Here is a 6,054-nt window from a genome sequence, read left to right as displayed (position 1 = left end):
ACTTGCGTGGGACACCCTAGCATCCCCTTGCTCATTTATCACTACACCTGGAGTCCGATGTAGCGCAGGAGTATGGAGATACGCCCATGCCTGCTAATGTGCTAATTATATACATATAATTATATATCTTTCTACGTGCAATCTTGTATAATTTAGAGTCAATTTGGGATTGATATTGCCTAAGGATTGTATATTTGCACATTGCAAGTGCCTAGGAGCATATCGGACGAAAAGGAGTCAAATCGGATCAAAGATTGAAGATCTTGAAGAAAATGGCAGAGGGCAAAACCGATCGATAGGACTTGGTCCCCGATCGATCGGCCAGGCATTCTTCGGTTTTTAATAGCAAGCAATTCTGATCGATCGGACCCCAGCTCCGATCAATCGGACCAAACCCAGAGTGCGATTTCAGAGTTTTCGACTTTCCAAAAATGCCATAAACTCATGTGTGTCCGACTTAAAATGACACTAATGCTTATTATAAATGACCTATGGGTTTACGGGAGTATAAATAGGTAGATTTTTAGGGTTTTAGGTTTACACAACATTCTACACTTTTGGGGAAGAGAAAGAGAGCTTGGAGGCCACCATTGGATCTTGGAGAAGAAGAAAGTTCATAAGGGGATTTTCTCTCTCCTATTTTATCTTGGTTTTTATGTTTGATTTTCATTGCTTGATAATGTATCTTGACTCTATGAGTGACTAGATTTCTTTACTAGGGCCTTAATGTAACCAAACCTTGAAGATTCAATAAACTTGATTTCCTTATTTCTTGATTTCTCTCTGTTATTGATTGTCTATGGGTGTGCTTAATGCTTTTGGATGCTTGATCACCATCTAATTGATTTGTTGCCTAGATTGAGATCGAAATGAGATATCTAGGATTTACCTCTTACCATAGACATCATAGGTTGCATGAACCATAGGAATATAGGGGCATGACCTATGCAATCGTTACATGGTTAATCCACAAATCTTAATGGGTCTTTGTCTTTTTGAATCCGATTGTTAGACACAACAGGAATTAGAGATAGAGATACTTCCGATGTGACTAGACATAGAGCATTGGATAGGTTAGGGAGACCGATTGTCATTATTGCAAGAGTAATTAGGGATTAAGGAACCAAGGGAGTTTAATTGAATAGGTGAGGAGAAATTAAGTACCCTAGTGCTCCCCATCTTTGATTACTTTATGTGTTTGGGCTTGTGATTTCTTAATTGCTCTTTTGTTCTTTGTTTTAGTTTAGTTAAAAACAAAACCAATCACTCATCATTTTCACCCAATTTACATAGTTGTTGCTTATTTGACATTAATTTTGATTGCCAATACATCCTCATGGGAACGATAATTTGCTTATCATTTTATTACTTATGCGGGTTGTGCTCTTGCAATTAAATTCATATCAAGTTTTTGGGTCGTTCATGGGGAGTGAGGCAATTGGCTTGAGTCAAATTAGGTTTTCAATTGTGCTAATTGGTTTTTATTTTATTGTAGAAATTTTTTCTCTTGTATAAGCTTGGGAAAGCGTACTCTTAATTCGAAATTGATTGATATTGATTTGAAAATTGAGAGGATACTTCACAATCTTAGGCGGGAGCATCCTAATAATATCATGGAAGGCATGGGAGACAATTAAGAAAGGAGGAATGTTGGTGAGCCCGGTGGAGGTTTAAATGCTAATGATGGCAATGCTAATGGTGGAGGTGCTAATGGAAGAAATAGTGTGCAGAGGTTGAAAACCCTCCTAGGCAATTTGATTCTCGCTCTCTTGAGGATTGTGCTAGGCCTACCTGGGATACATCTCCTTCAAGCATCTGCTATCCTCTTATCAATGCTACTAATTTTGAGATCAAGTCGGCTATAATCAACATTATCTCTAACTCGGTGACTTTCTATGGTCTTCCTAATAAAAAGCCCAATGTCCATCTTCGCTCTTTCTTGCATGTGTGCACTACTTTTGGGATTAACGGAGCTACAAAGAATGCTATCTTGTTGAGGTTATTCTCATTCTCTTTGAGGGACAAGGCTAAGGGTGATTGATGTCCATGCCTCCCAATTCTATCACCACTTGGGATGAGATGACGGAGCAATTCTTGAAGAAATTCTTTCCTCCGGCCAAGGCAGTGCAAATTAGGGCAGATATCATGTCCTTTGTCCAAAAAGATCTTGAATCATTTTATGAGGCTTGGGAGTGCTTTAGAGGAATTATTCAAAGTTGCCCAAATCATGGCCTTCCGGAATGGGTGGTGTATCAAGCTTACTATAATGGGTTGAGTATGCATACTAAGGAGACTATTGATACGGCCACGGGAGGTTCTTTTATGACAAACAATAAAGATGAGGCTAGGTAATTACTTGACAAAGTGGCCAAGACCACTAACTTTTGATCCTTGGTGAGGGGGAATCCAAAGCAAGGGAGAAGTTGTAGAGATGATGAAGTTATGTCTATCTTGGCTATTATGACAAAGAAGATTGAAGCATTGACACTAAATCAAGCTCAAGGGGTACATGTTATGCAAATCACACCTTCCTACATGTCTTGTGATTATTGTTGTGCACGTCATCCTACAGGGGAGTGTCTTATTGCTTCTTCTTCTAACTCTAGTGAGCAAGTGAATGCCATTGATGGAGGTAACTTCAATCAACCCCGAAATGATCCTTATTCCAACTTCTATAATCCGGGATTTAAGAATCACCTCAACTTCTCTTGGAGCAATACTCAAAATGTGCAAAATCCTCAACATCTAGTGCAGCCCTAAGAGAAGAAAAGGGATATTGATGAAATGTTCTCAAAGCTAGCCAGAGGTCTAGATACACTTACAACTCTTACCCAATTTATGACAAGGATGGAGCAATACATGAGCAAAACCGATGCCACTCTACAAGCTTAAGCAAATTTGATGCAAAACTACGAAGCTTCCATCCAGAATCTTAAGGTGCAAATGGGGCAAATAGCTAACACTTTGTCATATATGGAAAGAGGTACATTGCCAAGCCAATCGGAGGTGAATCCAAAAGGGAAGGAGAAGGACCAATGAATGGCAATCACACTCCGAATTGGTAAAATGATTAAAACTGCTGTTGATCTAGATGTCGAAAAGGCGAAAATTTTGTAGGAAAAGAATGGGTGCAGCAAAATAGGGGAAAAAGAAGCTGGAAAGTGTCCAGAAGGTATTTCCAATCGATCAGATGGGATGCCCGATCGATCGGACAAACTGGATGAAACTTTAACAGAAGCCATTTTTGATTGATCGGACCCCATCCCGATCGATCGGCCAACTACAATACATGATGAAAAGTTCAAAAATGAGAAAAATGTGCAGATGCGGTATGCTGTGGAGTTGGATTGGCCAGATAGTTCTCTTCCTGCACCTCTAGTGAAAGCTTATGTGCCTCCAATTCCATTTCCTCAAAGGTTAAAGAGCAACAAGAAAAAGGATGATCAATTCTCTAAGTTCTTGGAGGTATTCAAAAAGCTTCAAGTGAACATCCCCTTTGTCGAAGCTTTAGAGAAAATTCCTAGTTATGCCAAGTTCATGAAGGAGATCTTATCCAAGAAGCGAAGGTTGAATGAGCATGAAAAGATACAGTTGACCGAAGAGTGTAGTGCCATTGTGTAAAGAAAGCTCCCAATTAAGTAAGATGATCCGGAAAGTTTCACAATCCCGTGCACCATTGGAAACACCTTGATTGAGAGATCTTTGTGTGATTTTTTGGAGCTAGCATAAATATGATGTCATTGTCGGTTGCTAAGCAAATTGGGATGAAGGAGATTAGTCCAACTACGATGTCTTTGCAAATGGCGGATAGATCTATAAAGTACCCTCTTGGCATAGTGGAGGATGTGTTGGTAAAGGTGGGTGAGCTCATGTTCCCGGTTGATTTTCTTATCTTGGATATGGAGGTCAATCCTACTACTCCCATAATCTTGGGAAGGTCATTCTTGAGCACCGAGAGAGCCTTGATTGATGTAGAGAAAGGGAACCTTACTTTGAGGGGTGCGGGAGGCGACCAAATCACTTTTAAAGTGTTTGGAAGTAGAAGGCACGAAGAGATTTTTCAACAATGTCTCCAAGTATAGAATATTGCTATGGTCATCCTCGATACTTTTGAGAAGGAAGTTCCATAAATTTCGGTGGAAGTTCTTCTAGGCAAAAATTTGAAGGGTGAGCATGAAGTTCCTAAGGCAGCCCCCCAAGCTGAAATTGAAGTTCAAAAGTCTCAAGTTGAAGATCCCAAGGAGAAGAAAAAGAAGACCAAGAAAAAGAAGACCAAGAAAAAGAAGAAGAGGAAGACCAAGAAAATGAAGAAAAATGTATTTCCTAAGGAAACGATGGTGATGAAGGCTTGTGTTCCTTGCATGGCACCTAAGCAATCAAATGTCAATCTCAAGAAGCTATCAAGGGGAGTATACACCACAACTCTCAAGGATCCCGGTTGAATTCACAAAGGGAAGTCGGGCTGAAGGCTTTAAACCAAACAGTTATGGGAGGCAATCTAGGTTTTATTGTTCTATCTCTATCTCTTTATTTCTATTTTCACCTATTCCATGCATTGAGGACATTGCATATTTTAAAGTGTGGGGGTGGGAATTTAGGTTTTTCTAGTTTTTGCTTAAAATAAAAAAATTTGACTTCAAATGTCTTATGTCATGTCATTCTTGAGTGTGTTTGGATGAATTTTGTGATCTTTGAAGCATTGATGGATCTTGCTATGGACATTCTTCCCAATTGAGTTTTCCTATCTTGAAAATTGTTTTGTCCATTGTGCTTTTGTGAATATAGAACACTTGTTTGTGGGGTATGAAATGTGACTTGACTTTGGCCAATTATGGTTGTTTAAGATCAATTTGATTTAAATAGCACTACTTGAGTAATGAAAAGAAGAAAAAAAATATATAGAAAAGAAAATAATAGAAAAGAAAAGAAAAATTATTATTATGTCTATGAATAAATGGTTTCCTTCATGAGTTTTTAGTTGAGTAATCGGGCCTTTTGCCTAATAAGCAATGAGCTTCACGTAGCTTTTTTGACTCGAGTAATTAGATCCTTTGGGGTGTCTTAACACCTAGTGCCCTAAGCCAACTGGATTGGGAGTCATTTGTCGAAAGCTCGTTACATGGGTCATTAAGAAAGCTTAAGGAGGTTGAGCATTGCACAAGTCATCTTTGAAAAGAAAGAAGAAAAGAAGAATGTGAATAAGAATGAAGTTTGAATAAATGCTCATTATATTTGATCTTTGATTCTTATTGTCCTTGGAAAACTACATGGTCTTTGTTATTATCACTTTGAAGCCAAATATCAAGTGAAATCCATTATGTGCATTAATTCTTAAAATTTTAAGCAAAGTGGATGAGATAAAATTCTTGAAGGAATGCTTTTATTGGTTTGAATGTCCTAATGTTTGGTTTGTTAGTGTGGATAGGGTTGCAATTGGGAGTTCATTTTACATTCTTGTTGATTAGAGAAATTTGGGCATTGAAGTTGTTTAATGTTTATGGGTATCATTCTGGTAAACCATCAGGAGGCACAACTCCTCCTACTAGGGGCACATAGGGGTTTAAAGGCTTGTGACACATGCTAAGTGTCATCATGAGCCCTATGAAAGTGGTGTAGTTTAGTTTCTTATTTTTGCTTTAGTAGTAGTTATTTTGTTTTTCATTTGAGCTTAAATGAAACTCCTGTCCTTTGATCCTTAGTTTGCTCAAGGACGAGCAAAGGTTAAGCGTGATAGTGTTTGAAGTGCTAATTATATACATATAATTATACATCCTTTTACATGCAATATTGTATCGTTTAGAGTCAATTTGGGATTGATATTGCCTAAGGATTGTATATTTGCACATTGCAAGTGCCTAGGAGCATATCGGACGAAAAAGATTTAAATCGGATCAAAGATTAAAGATCTTGAAGAAAATAGCAGAGGGCAAAACCGCTCGATCGGACTTGGTCCCCAATCGATCGACCAGGCATACTTCAGTTTTTAACAGCAAGCAATTCCGATCGATTGTACCCCAATGCTTAAAACGACACCAATGTTATTATAAACGACAT

At 38.4% G+C, this 6,054-nt stretch overlaps 1 pseudogene; it reads right to left on the bottom strand.

Annotated features, from left to right (window-relative positions):
- Positions 1-2,133: 2,133 nt before the first annotated feature.
- LOC120004720 lies at positions 2,134-2,234 on the bottom strand (annotated as a pseudogene).
- Between the last annotated feature and the right edge of the window lie 3,820 nt (positions 2,235-6,054).

The sequence above is a fragment of the Tripterygium wilfordii genome, chromosome 8, assembly GCF_013401445.1.
Source record: "Tripterygium wilfordii isolate XIE 37 chromosome 8, ASM1340144v1, whole genome shotgun sequence".
NCBI lineage: Eukaryota > Viridiplantae > Streptophyta > Magnoliopsida > Celastrales > Celastraceae > Tripterygium > Tripterygium wilfordii.
The sequence above is the reverse complement of the archived record's forward strand: the minus strand, read 5'-3'. Positions and strand labels throughout refer to the sequence as shown.